The sequence below is a fragment of the Salarias fasciatus genome, chromosome 12 (assembly GCF_902148845.1).
Source record: "Salarias fasciatus chromosome 12, fSalaFa1.1, whole genome shotgun sequence".
In the NCBI taxonomy this organism is placed as follows: Eukaryota; Metazoa; Chordata; class Actinopteri; order Blenniiformes; family Blenniidae; genus Salarias; species Salarias fasciatus.
The window spans coordinates 16,593,015-16,605,782 of NC_043756.1; the positions used below are offsets into that span (position 1 = coordinate 16,593,015).

Here is a 12,768-nt window from a genome sequence, read left to right on the forward strand (position 1 = left end):
GTTTCATCAGTCCCTTTCTTTCCTTGTACAAAAATATAATTTTTGCTGTGCCTGCCATGTTTGCCCGGTTTTATTGCTCTTGTGTGGGAGTGTCTGTGCAGGTGGTTTATCTGAGCTGTGCATGCTGTGTCCCGTTCTGACCCCAGAGTTTTTGATTGCTTGGCCACTGCAAGTTAATCTCATCATACCGTTTTACACAGCTGTCGGATGTTGGGTCACAAACTTGAGCAAACTCACATAAAGCACAAATCCTGGTGAGGTTTGCCGTCATTGAGTCAAGAGGCTGTGTCGGTCTGCTTTTGACTTCACATCTCAAGATTGACTGTCTCTGTAGGCCTCGTTTTCTTATTTCATTCTAATGGCTGCTTCACTTCCATTCCTTCTCTCTCTCTCTCTCTCTGTCTTTTTATTATAGCTGTGTTGTTCTTTTTTCATATAGTCACACATGCTGCATTTTTGGGTCATTCAAAGGACTTTAACTGGTGCAAAATGTCGCTGGCTTCATAGAAAACACCAGCTGTGGCATCGCTCATTGGAAGGAAATCAAAAGCATGCCTTAAAGTTTCAGTCCATAAAGACAGTATAATTGTTGCCTGCATCTGGTAATTCAGTGTTGATTTACTCCTTATATCCATAATGGAGCTCCATTTCACTCTTCGCCGTCAATTAACACAATTAATGTGTTGCATGCATTGATCTCCAATGGAACCTCTGCAGAGGAATTGTTTTGCAGTGCGTTTCTCAGGCTGAACCTTAATCTGCCAAAGACTTTAAGGCATTTTATCACTGTATTGAATACATTGTGTCATATGAAACTATGCCGTAATGAAGGAGCTCTACCAAGCAGTTTATATGAGCTGTTGTCAACCTGTGGCTTTTGCTACTCCCATACCTCAGAAATCAATATAATGAAGGCCACTATTGAATTACCCTGAGCAACACTTAGAGGGCCTGTAAAATAGTTGAAATTATAGCTGAGCAGGAGCTGAGCTGAAGTAATGTGTGTGATATAATGCATACATAACGCTTATTTTAACGGTTTGCAACACTGACAAAAAACTTGAGAATCAATATGTAACAATTCAGCATCATGATGACTCAAGTCTTCTGTGCATAATGAGCCCAATTCTACGTAATCACCTCCTTGTGCTTGACAGGGTGTTTGGTAAAAGCCTTGTTTGATGTGTTGAAAACGGCAAAATCTGAGGTGGTGTCAGGTCATTCCGCCTTTTGCACCAAAGATCAGCAGTGCTATTGCAATCTGTACTTCTCACCATGAGGACAGACTTTTTTTTTTTTTTTTTTAATCAACATGCAAATCAACAGCAAGGATATTCATGCCTTCAGGCAAAAGTTGGTTCTGTTTTAACCTCATATTTCTACTTTATTTGAGAATAAGAACTTTATTCCACATTTTCTCCCGATAGTACCACAGTAGAATATATTATTTTCTGAGCTGAATGACTTCTGTACAAATAATAAAACTGTTCAAGGAAAAACCTCTAATTTTGAAAAATGGGGCTGCAACAACCAATAATGCAATAATAGCCAATACCGCAATACCTACCAATAACACAGATATTGACATTTCTCTATGTAATAAAGCACACATGTAATAACTTGCAATCATGATATTTGATCTATATTTGTAATGCTATTTTGCCAATAATGTATTAACTTACTACATGATTGGAATGGAACTTGTAGACAAAATTGCTGCAGACATTATTGCTGATTCTGATAAAAGGTGTTACAAAACGCCTGCTGTGCTCACCGGAACATTATAGTTTACTGGCACCCTGCATTTCTTTCATGTTACAGTTGACTGGTGTGTGCCACTTCAAAACCAATGCAAATATGTTTTTTTTATGTGTGGATAGTACAAAATTGTGAAAAAAAATTGTGAACAAAATGAAGCTAAGTGCTTTCATAGCTAATAAATAATACAACGAGATATCTCACTTCACATCACTAGTGACGCAGACTCTTTTTTTTCCTCCAAGCCAGACTACCGTCATGATTTCAACCTTCAAAACCACATTAACATTGAAAATGCATCCCCGGTTGTTGTGTTCTTCACACATTATACATACACAATACATGCAAAGTCACCTCCACACGCATCCATACACAGTGCATACATGTTGGTACGCCCCATTTGAATCCTTGAATCCCCTCTGCGCTCTGTGACCACTGAGCCGTCACATGGGTCCTCCGGGTTTTGGCAGCGCTTTTCTCTCCACCACAGAAGGCCCTTTAAAGATATCACCATTATTCCCAAAAGACCTCACCCCCCAGTTGAAGGTGAGACGAGAGAGGGAAGAGGAAAAGGGAAGGCAAGGTAGGGCGAGAGAGAGGGCAAGGGAGGGAGAGATGGCCTTTTAAGATGGTAGCGTTGCTCCCAAAAGGCCCTGCCTCGCTACAAGGAGAGTTCTTTGGAGAACAGACAGTCAAGTGTGTCCTTTCAAATGAAGCTACGGCGCAACTGTCCAAATCCCTATTTTCAGCTCTACTGGTGCGTTCCGGACACCGAGGAAACACATGTTTTCTCTCCATCTCCTCTTCCTCTCTCCTATCCAACTCTTCCCACGGCCTTACATACATATTAAAATCAAAGTAACAATTGCCGTTACCTACAGAGTGACCTTGCTCATAATCTAGTGTGAACTGCTACAATATGGGCCTCGCTGAGCAAATGCAAGAAGTACCACTTAGTGATAATAGCATTGTTGGCATTAAAGTGATTTGTTTTGTTTTGCTTTTAGCCAATGACAAGAGAGGGCCGGAGGCACAATAGTAAAAGGTTATAGCTGAGTGAAAGAGCTCTCTGAAAACTGTGTTGCTTGTGAGGTTGCCAGTTCTTTTATTGAAAGAAGTCAATAAACATGTTCGTAGTTTGGACCAATGTACTTTGTTTAATAAAAGTGAAAACATTAGGAGGCCTTGAGTATGATCATGGATGAGCATCTGTACATTCATCCATCCATCCATCCATCCATCCATTCTTCGTGTTATTTATTCGAGAAAGCTTGTCAACAAAAAGTTTCTCTGGAGCAGTTGATCTGCTCTCAGTTACATAGACTCACAGAGATAAAGTGATTTATCTTCCAGAGACCATAAATGTCACAAATCAGTGATGGCAGTAAGTAGAGCACCTGTCTAAAATATGACCTCAGTCCTTTTGATGGCTCAAATCCATTACCTGCATTCCAAGAATGTGTTCTTTTATAGTCTGAAGTTATAAATATTTGAGCACAACTCCATAAATTAAACATGGAATCAATACAGTGGATTGGTGCTCACCTCATGAGAATACCATCCATACCGAGCCATGGTTGTCATAATACATTTCATCAATGCAGTGGTGTCTCTGCTGTAACTTTAAATATGGTGGGCTGGAGTTAGAAATGTTGACATTCAACAACATGGCTTTGTCAACTTTGATAATATATCTAATTGCGTATTTAGTTATTTGAGAAGCTTACTGGATGGAGCAGTAGAAAAGGTGGATGAATTGACTTAATGTATTTAAATCTCGAGTTATATATAAAAAGCTTCATTTCTTAATTTCTTCTTCACTCGTCACACAACTGACTGTGTAGCTAAGTCTTTACCGCAGCAGGGCTGCCTTTCTGAAGGAGAATCGCATCAGTTTGTTTTGCTTGTCCCTTTGCAGAAGTGGACAAAGACATGACGGGTTGAGATAAGTGGAGATGCTTTAAATCAGCAGAGCAAAGAGTTATAACACAAGTGAAAGACAGAAAAATGATACAGAGTGAAATGCTTCAACGACATTATGAACACCAGCTATGGATATGCTGTTGTCAAAGAAGAAATTGGTGTATTTATTCATATGAACTCATGTAGATATTTAAAGTTTGAAACCACTTATGAAGAAAACGCAATTTGAAATCTTAAAGTTTAACTTTAGGAAGACTTAAATGAAATCCCAGAGTACATATGAGCTCTCGAAGGGTTTCACATAGTATCACATCAAACGGAGGCTGAGAACAGGAAGGTGCTGGAGGACGGGACGTCTGGGAATTTCCTTTTTTAAATAGCTTGACTTCTGCTGAATGAACACATATAGAATATGACAGGAAATAGTGGCATCATTTATTTATCACTTTCATAATATTTGAAACTTTTTCCACAATTCACATATTCAACATAATGGAAAACTTACACGTCAAATATTCATATGCTGTAACTCCGGAAGGGAAAGACACGTAAGCCTTGCTCAAAAATGTATGAGTTACAGTGGCATTAGATAATAAACAGTCAGGACAAATAGTTTTTATTTTAAGGGATGACAGCATGAGAACTTGTCAATCCAAAATACTTCTCTTTGTAAGATTTTAATCAACTATGAAACTATGGCGCTTGAAGATATGCATACAGTTAAAACTCCAGAAGCTTTATGAAACTTTACAGTTCACATTTTTCAATATAGTATTTGCTGTCTTTTGAATTTCATAACTGTAAAACAGTCAGTTTTCTGTGCTGTCTGAATGTTTCCTTCGTATTTGAAGCTCATGCACACAGTAATAAAGAAGAGCCGAAGCTGTATTTTCTCCTCGATGGTTTGACTGATGTGCTGCAGGTGATTTGGGTCGAGGTCAATAAGAGGTCAATTTTCTTTTATTATTCAGCCTGATTAAGCATAAATTATCCGTGCAAGTGGGAAGGTTTCATATGTAAACTATGAATGAATTGCACCAAAAAGGACAAAGATTAGGGAGCAATCTGAATGTAATCAACAAACTTGAACTTGGTTTTATACAGAGACAAAACAATAATAACTGGTAGAGATAGATGCAGTAATTGAAATGGTGGTAAAAGGGTGAGGGAAGGGTTGATCCTATGACAGCTCTGCTGTGAGAGATTATTCAAAAGTTGTTGATAGAGGAAGATTCTGAAGAATGCAGGGAAACAATAACACTCATGAGCCAAACGCCAAAGATCTACAAGCTTTATACAGGGAGAGCTTGTCTTACTTTGAACGAATTTTACTCCAGAGAAGATAGAAAGCAAGACAGGGGGAAAAAAAAAAGATATAAGAGATTGGGAATGTATAAGGGGAAACCGAAAGACTAAAGCAGAGAGGGGATAGGGACAGAGATCTAAAGGCATAGCAGATTTGGCAGGGCAGAGGAAAAAGGCAGTCGAGCAGAAAGATGAATACTAAGACAACTATAAAGGGTGCCAAACCTTTCATAAAAGCCTCTGACCCCAGAGTAGTAGCTCCCATCATTGGAGGTCAGTCCTGGGAAAATGTCTTTAGCAGTAAAAAGTTGAGTTGCAAGGAAGAAGGGAGGTAAACAGGAAATGAGCCAGAAACGCAACGATTCTACAAAACTGAAACATGAAGAAAGCTAAGGTTGAAGTTGAGGTTTGTTTGTTTGTTTATCAGTTTGTTTGGTTTTTTTTTTTTGTTTTGTTTTTTTTACAAGTAGAACAGTAGTTCAGTATGAAAAGGAGAAGCATTAGCTTCAGCATATTTAAGCCAATCTCATTGTCACTTTATCTATACTAAATGTCATTTTATGGGAAAACATCCTGAATTCTTTGTTTCATACCTATTGATCAATAAAGATATCATCTATGTGCAAGCATAGATTTCAACCTTTATAAAAGTGGATATTGGTAAAGTGACAAGAATAGCAGTGGATTGCCTTCAGCAGAAAAGCCAGAATAAAAAAAAGAAAGACAAACAAAAACAGCACAAAGACATCAAACACTGAAAGTGAGAATTCAAGAGTTCTTGTTTTTGACAAAATTGGCATCCAGCTCAAATTATATAGTCCGTCGGAGTAGTGACACCCGTCAAGTGGTGACAATGGCGACTCAGCATGTTCTGCGGAAGGAAGACGAGGAACGAAAATATCCTGACAAAAAGTGAAGTGGAAGGAATAGAGACAAGGGGCTCGGAGAAAAGTTATACAATTAGGTCATATGGAAGGGAGAGTAAGAGTTATCTGGAGTGTAGGGGGATTTAAAGGAAGGGACAATTTGAAGAGATCAAAAAAGTGATGCACACCTAGAAGGTGCCAAGTCTTTTACGGAGTATTGGTGTTTTGTTGTTGTTTTTTTTTAAAACAAGTGTTGGTTGAATTCCCTTTTGGGGACTCTAGGAAAAGTGAGGCCCGAGGCTTTGTGGTAAAAAGAATGAAAAGGAGCACAGGAGTGGTGGATGAAGGTATTTCTCTCTAAAGGAAAAGAAGGTTGAAAGAGCATGGGGCATTTAAGAAGACTACTCATGGTTTAGGGCCTGAAGCATTTATTTCCCATACATAAAATCAACTTACAAAGTCCTAAGCTCAGATCCCAATGGCTGGGTTCCTGAACATGTTGAGCTACAACTACGTAGCTGGGAAACTGAGTCTCTAGACTGAGTCTTATGAGGGGGGAAAAAAAAAAAAAAAACAGTTTTAAGGCTCAATCCGTATTTTAAGATCTGCTGATTCTGAGACATACAACAGTGAAATGCCTGGGGCAGGGATAAAGATATCCAGAGGTAACAGCTGAGAAGAAAGACGATGCTAAAAAGGGTCGTGACCTCGCAGTATAAAAGATCAGGTGGGGACACCGTGAGAGACACTGAGTGGAAATTGTGGGTAATAATACCTCCCCTTCACAGCGGAACATTACGTCACGCAGCAGTAGAAGCATAGACATATGACACATAGCCCAGGGCCGTGCACAGACTTTTGGAGGGTCAGGTGTTTAAAAGTATAAGGGGCCCATGGACCACGAAGTAGAAGCACCATACAGAAACATACCTGGCCCGTATTGATCAGAGTGGAGACAGAGGAAGGGTGTGTGTGAGTTTCTAGCCATGAATTTGCTAAGGCAGATTCACTCTCTTGTCCATCACCTTTCTGGTTTGAAGCTTTGAGAAAAACCTCAGTCAGGCTTTTATGATGGATGGATGAATGCTCGGATGGTTTGTGAGTGGATAAACAATGAAATCATCTGCCTCGTGTCAATCTGATTCAGTCTTCGGGACCTCCCATCAACATTCAAGGTTTGTCATTAAAATCAATAGTGATAGTACATTTTATGAGTATGCTCGAAATGCCTCGAGTGTGAGTAAAATAGGACTGAATTACAACAGAACTAAGACAAAGAAATTGCTAAAACTGGAAAGTTGGAGGGAAACTGAATAGTGAATAGTTCCGAAATGTAGTATTTTCAGGGTAGAGAATATTTGCAAGTCAGTAGGAGAACAGAGTAACAGGAAGACTCTGACAGACAACCAGCGACTTCTGTAGAATGAATCTGATTTGCAGACGTTTGATGTTTTCTCCACTCTTGACTCTCAGGGGAACTTCTGTACTACCTAGCTGTGGACTGTTGGTCAATTCATTACAGATGACACAGAGCCAGTCTCAACATTGAATCATAGCTTGGACTGTATGCCTTCTGATAATGGTCATCAGCCTGGGACAACAGAAACCGAACCGAGGGAGGTTTGAGATGAAGAGCCACAGGACAAGTGAAGGATGAAGGCAGAGCAAGCTTGGGAGAACATTGCAGAGGTTTCTGAGCGGGCCGAGGGGCACCGGGCTGGTCGGTACACGCAGGAGAAGTCCCTGCTTGCTGTTGGCTGCGACACCACATTAACTCCAGCCTTCACTTTGAGCCAGAGGTTTGGGAATAAATGGGATCAAGGGAAAAGAGGGAAACCCTGACAAATGGTTGGAAATGGCCGTGCTGAGAATATTATGACATAGAAGCTTCATCTTTGTTTTTTTGAGGAATTAAAGGACACGCAAATGGCCCAAACAGTGTTTCTCAGGCTCTTTTGCTACCAGTCTCTTATGAACTCAGTCTCTGATGTGGCAGGTAAAGACACTTCATCCACTATGAGTGCATACAAACCACTTCCCTTCCACTCTTTCAACAATTTGCAGGGGATGTAGCACTTGACAGAGGTACCGAGGGTCTTTCAAGGAGCATGTACCATTTGGTTTGTTTATTTGCAGCTGTTGTGGGAACATTGCAGTGCATGATGGTGTGTGCACTCAGCTCTCCCCCCTGTTGACATGGTGTCCCAGTCCTGAGGAAATAAAATCTGATGATTCTTTGTTAAAATCACTGGACTTCTGGAGATGCACAGCGTTCACTGAATATGGAGCATAAGATATAAGATGCTATAAAAGGTTTGAAAATATATATATAAATAAAAAAAAGCACACACTTAGGTACTGGAAGATAACATAACAGCAGGAATACAGCTGTCTCTGTCAGATGAAAAGGCCTGGGACTGTGGGAATACACAGTGTGTCTTTGCTTGGGAGACTCAGGAGGAGTGGTTGAGTAAGGTGACAGCGCTTGAGGGAAAAAGCTGTTGAGGTGATGGGTGATCATGGTGTTAATGGACCGCTACTGTCTCCCAGAGGAATGTTTCTCAAACAGATGGTTGCCTGGGTGGGCAAGGTTGGTGGCAATTTTACCCGTCTCTTTATCCGCCATCGAGTCCCGAAGCTCCTTGATGGAAAGTGTCTGACAGTCAATGATCTGCTCAGCAGTGGGAAGGGGCACGCTCATGCCTCATCCTTTGAACAGGCAGGAGGCAGGAGCTCAACCAAACTTTGATGTTGGGAATGAGGATGCTTTTGACTGCAAATTTATGAAATTGAACCAGGATATGTTCACATTTGAAAGTCAATTGCTATTTTTACTCCCTTTCTTGTCTAGGTGTTGGTCTCTTCTGCACCTTTAGTGATAATGCTGTGGTTCCACTTAGTTTTTGTGATTTTTCGTATTTATTGAATATATGAAATTCATATTTAATGAACACAGTTTCTTTCACGAGCTAAAAGCTAATATTAAATGTCTTGTAGGTGGTCTTGTATGTTAGTCATAAAATCCCCACTTTAATTAGATCCTTAACAATGTATTATGCAACGTTTTGACAGTCTACTTTGTGGTTGTTTATATCCTAAATGCAGTTTTCAAAATTCCTCACATCATTGCTTGCATAAGTTGTTTAAAAATAGACCTCACAGCCATGGGTATGAATGAGCCGTGCGCAGTGAGACAGTCGCGTTTGTTCGTTAAGCTCCTAACAGAGTGGAGCAAGGCGAATGCATTTGACACAACCTGTACAGTAAGCCGGGGTGGAAAATGGATTAATGACGGTAAGTAAAGCCAGACTGACCCTCTGGGCAGACAGCAAGAATGGCTGACAGGCAGATGAGCAGGTGCACTGCTGCAGAGATGTCTAACACAGCCACTTGAATAGGAAGATCACATGTAGAGACACTTTGACTGATCAGGAAGTGCATGTTGGTGAAAACTCACTGCCATGAGAGAATTCATTAACTTCTACCCCAAAAACTGCAAAAAGTCTGCATTCATCAGTCCCTTCTTACTCTGTTGAAAAAAGTTTTTTTTTTTTTTTTTTTTTTTTTTTTAATTTTTGCTTTGATTTACAGACAGTTATTAGCACAGAGAACATAAATCAGAAGGTGTAAAATGTTTGTATAGCTTGGCATTCATTATAAAAGCCAAAGGTCACGATGAAATCGGCGCCTCACTAATTAGGATTTAATAGGCTTGCAATAAGTTTGCAGCCGATGTGAGTTTCTGCATGTATACAACATAATGATTGTGTTTACTTTAAAGTTTATTGATCAGGAAGAGAAAGTGATTTAATTGAATGACAGAACCACCAGAGACTTTAACACTCCCTTTGTTTATTTAATTACTAGGCTTATAATTTAACTGCACAAGGATCACCTAAATACTCGTTCTTGAATTTTAGAAGTTAATATTTTTGCGATTCGGGGTTTTCGTTCTGCCAATAAATGTTTTGTTGCTCATTGACAGTAGTTTGGTCCCATTATTGGTGATGATTGTTTTTCTGTGACTGTTAACAAATAATTGTTTCTGCTAATTAATAAAAGCAGCTGGAAAAGACTGTCTTGGTAAAACTGCTTACACACAGATCTAGGAAGTCTAGTTTAGCAAGTGGAAATTCGATTGGTTTGTTTTACTACTTTTTTCGCCTTCACAATACTACAACATAAACATGCAAATAATATCCGAGTAAAAACAAAACTACAATCAGGTGGTGAGGCAACGATGATGCACTGTGTTGAAATTGAGTACATATGTTTATCGGTGATTAGAAAGCACGACATGCAGCGTGACATGCAGGCACACGTACGTATGTGGGCGAACATCTGTTGTCTTTGGGAGTTCTGCATCTCCTCATGTATTTTGTGTGTGTGTGCTGTTGTGTGCTTGTTCAGTGAAATGTTTTACACACATGATATTGTTGCTCTGAAAGGGCTGTGTTGTAATTGGTGCCATGAAAGCAAAACCAAATTCATTATTATTGTCATGTGGGAAAAGGCACTGATGTGGTATCTGAGGCAACGACGCCGTCCAAAAATGCCTCCCACTATCCTTGCCTGACCTTCTGAACTCGCAGTCTGCTTGATGTTGTTACAGCTGGTGGATGCGGTGCGTGTCTGTGCACAGAATTGCTCAGTATCTCTCCTCTTAATGTGTTGTTAAACCTCTAAAAATTTGGCTTTGATGAAATCACACTATCAACCCAGCCCTCGAGCCCCTAACAACTCTAATCAATCCACTTAATTGCTCAGCTGTGACACTGGCAATGACGACGCTGTCATCCATTTTCCATATCAAATAGACCATTAGGTAGATGCAAGGCACAACTACACACACACACACACACACACACACACACACACACACACACACACACACACACTCATATCCTCTGACATCATTAACGCTGGGCTCAGCCAAAGTGCCTTAATTAGGATTACCTTGACCTGCAATGTAGCTCATTAAGAAAAGACAAGTTGAATAGAAATACTGGTACCAGTATGTTACCATACACAAATAACTCCTAATCGGGATAATTATAGTGGTTGGTACTTGAATAAAAAGTCTTTAACCATGTTATGAATAATTAGTTCTATAATGTTTTAGTGTTATGGTGTATTTCGCTGTATTTAGTTTATTGGTGTCATTGTTATTAACGACGACAACAAGAAAACAACAATAATAATAAAGTTTATTATTGAAACAATTCTTCAGAAAATATGTGGAAATTAAGTCTTTGCTTACACCTTTCAATAATGTGATGTTTTAGTATGTGTTAGGATTTTCATGGTTTATCAGTTAGCGAGACACAGATATCTGCACACATACAAATTCATGCCCACGGTCAAATTCAGATGTTCCACTCAAGTGAATGATCATGTCTTTGGACTATGGAGAGGAGAGGAAGATACTCTGAGAATTTCAAGAGATCTCCACATAGAAAGGCCCCAATGCTTGGCCATAGACTGGGGATATACTCACTGTGAATTTCAAGTGCTGCTAAATAGGGGTGTAACGAAAAGCTAAACTCGAGAAATTATACAAAATACAATACAGGGCCCACAATACAAAACAACTGAAGAAAATCACTTGATGAAGAGAATGAATTTGAAGAAAAACTATTTGATAGCAAAAATTGCGCAGTGTAATGGTATTACTCTACATGTAAAAAATGAAATCTGATGTTAAATTTATCAATCTCATAATCCCATATTTATTTTTAGTGTCTCATTTTGTTATCTCTTTTATTTTTTTGGTAAATGTTTTGAATTACCAATTGTCTTTGAATGCCTCACATTGTAATGTCCAAGGCGCCGTGACATGAGTGAACGGCGCAGCAGACACACGGTTCCTGAGAGGAGCTGGTAACAGATCGTTTTTGACCAATTTTTGCCTCAAAATGGAAAATTTTTGCATCAAAGCCAACTCTGCTGGTCATCTCTGCCTTAAATAGCTGCAATATTCCACTAGTCATGCTCGACGTACAGTCAGACGGAAGCCAAAATGAGTCCACATCACCAGGAGCTCTGCTCGACCTCAGCCGGTTGAGAGGGTCAAACCTATCAGTCTCAGAGCACTGCGACCCTTTACCTTCTAGAAACTTTTTTTTTTTTAAATTCGACTTTTATTTCGTGCGTCTTTCAATTTTACTTTAGCGTTTTTTTGTTTGTTTGTTTGTTTTTTGTTTTTCTCGTTACACCCCTATCACTAACCACCACTGTGCCTCACTGATAGTCCGGAACAGACTAATTCCTGCTCACTGCTGCAGCGACATTAGCAGTTGTGTGCTTTAGGTGTCAGGTTTCTTCTTAAATATACACTTCACAGTCCATGATAGGCTCAATCGGGACAGACCATAAACATATTATAAGCAGACGCCTCATTTGCTGCTGGAGCATGTTCTGCATCGCTGCCATATTGGATGAGCTGCTTCACCTCCATACAGCGACGACCGCATGATGGCTTGTTACCTTAGTTATGATTGTGATAGATATCTTCACCCAAAATATGGTAATTGTTGAATCTCTAGTGTGATAATCCCACTTGCCAAGCTGGTAAAATGCTGCATTTGAAATGAACAAGGGATTTTAGTAATAAAGAATAATGTCATGTATTCATAGTCTTTGTTTTCATTGTGTCAAGAAATAGCACATTGGTGAAATTTAGCACAGTTGTCTGAAGAGACGTGTATTAATGCAGTAATACTTCAAAATCTGGTCATAAAAATGAACCAGGGCTGGGTGGGTGATTATGTTTCCCCCACATTCATCCTGAACACCGGGACACCTCAGGGGCGTGTCCTCAGCCCCCTCCTCTTCTCCCTTTGACCCAACACTGTGGCCCCATCCACCACACAGACTGGACCATCAACCACTGTAGGTGTCAGAGACTAAACACTCA

The 12,768-nt window shown here is 39.8% G+C and overlaps 1 protein-coding gene across 3 annotated transcripts in view; it reads left to right on the forward strand.

Moving 5' to 3' along the window:
* The window catches only part of grid2 (glutamate receptor, ionotropic, delta 2), a 483,103-nt gene that overhangs the window by 289,104 nt on the left and 181,231 nt on the right, over window positions 1-12,768 (forward strand). The window lies entirely within an intron of this gene.